The sequence below is a fragment of the Schistocerca nitens genome, chromosome 4 (assembly GCF_023898315.1).
Source record: "Schistocerca nitens isolate TAMUIC-IGC-003100 chromosome 4, iqSchNite1.1, whole genome shotgun sequence".
NCBI classification, from domain to species: domain Eukaryota; kingdom Metazoa; phylum Arthropoda; class Insecta; order Orthoptera; family Acrididae; genus Schistocerca; species Schistocerca nitens.
In genome coordinates, this window is record NC_064617.1 from 239,364,431 (window position 1) to 239,365,722 (window position 1,292).

A 1,292-nucleotide genomic window follows, 5' to 3' on the forward strand; every position below is an offset into this window, starting at 1 on the left:
AACGAAATGGTGGACATATTGAGCATGTGCTGGGTTAGAACAAATCTCCATGAACGGCTCTTCATTGTAGTATATGTTCCTTTCAGATTGTATTGACAATAAAGTTTATATTCAAAAAGAGAATGGTAACACATTTCGTGCGCCATCCTGTAGTTTCTGCTTTAATTCATCTGCTATAATGGCTGGTGCAGTCACGAGGATACCTTCACAACAGAGACGTCTAACGATGCGTTCGAGAAAGCCAAAGTATATCTTGGCAGGTACAAATAAAGGCACGTGCTGACAACACGAAATCTGTTCTGCGCATCCGATGTTCACGCCAGATGTATTTCTACTCTATGGGTGTGCTGTGTTATACCGGATTTACAAAGCGAAAAGGTCCTTAATAACTACAACCAGTTGTAAAGATGGCGTCGTCTTCAATGTCTGATATCATTATGAAGGTTGTCCTCTGACGACGACAAAAATTTTGGTGGGTGGCAGTGCGGCGTGACGGCGCTGCGCGAGCTGACGCCAGTGCTGCCGCGGCGGATGATCCAGTACTGGCTGCCGTCACTGCCATGCGGCCGTCCACGCGAGCACCTGCTGCGAGTGGCGCCGCCGGCAGCGCTCCTGGTGGCCAGCTCCTCACTCGCCGCGCCGCGCACGGACGTCAACTGCCGCATCATAGTCGTCGGTGCCTCGCAAGCCGGGCTCGGCTTCATCCAGCGTCTCATCTACCAGTCAGTTTTCCTTATTTATCTAACGTTTGTCTTTTACATTACCCCTGTTGGGGTTTCTGTTTAAAGACGTAACCGCGGCTGCCGTAAAATTCTTAAACGACTTCACGCTCGTCGCAGTTGTTCCGTTTTAATTTAATTATGACCTATTGCACAATTTCGGCCTTTGGCCATTTTGAAGTACCATGCAGCAGTAGGTAACTCCTATAATTTTAGGTGCCGGAACGCACCCCTACAGCTACACAGCACCACTGTCCCCCGCCCCAGTCTTAACAAAACCGAGCGGGGTGGCGCAGTGGTTAGCACACTGGACTCCCATTCGGGAGGACGACGGTTCAAACCCGTCTCCGGCCATCTTGATTTAGGTTTTCCGTGATTTGCATAAATCGTTTCAGGTAAATGCCGGGATAGTTCCTTTGAAAGGGCATGGCCGATTTCCTTCCCAGTTCTTCCCTAATATGAGCTTTTGCTCCGGCTCTAATGACCTCTTTGTCGACAGGACGTTAAACACTAATCTCCTCTCCCTTAACAAATTTTGCAACTTGAGATAAAATTTGCAATGAGAAATAAATT

The 1,292-nt window shown here is 48.4% G+C and overlaps 1 non-coding gene across 1 annotated transcript; it reads left to right on the forward strand.

Annotated features, from left to right (window-relative positions):
- Window positions 1-1,000: 1,000 nt before the first annotated feature.
- Window positions 1,001-1,073, forward strand: Trnag-ccc (transfer RNA glycine (anticodon CCC)). The gene has a single exon. It is a non-coding gene; the product is annotated as a tRNA-Gly (tRNA).
- The last annotated feature ends 219 nt before the right edge of the window (window positions 1,074-1,292 follow it).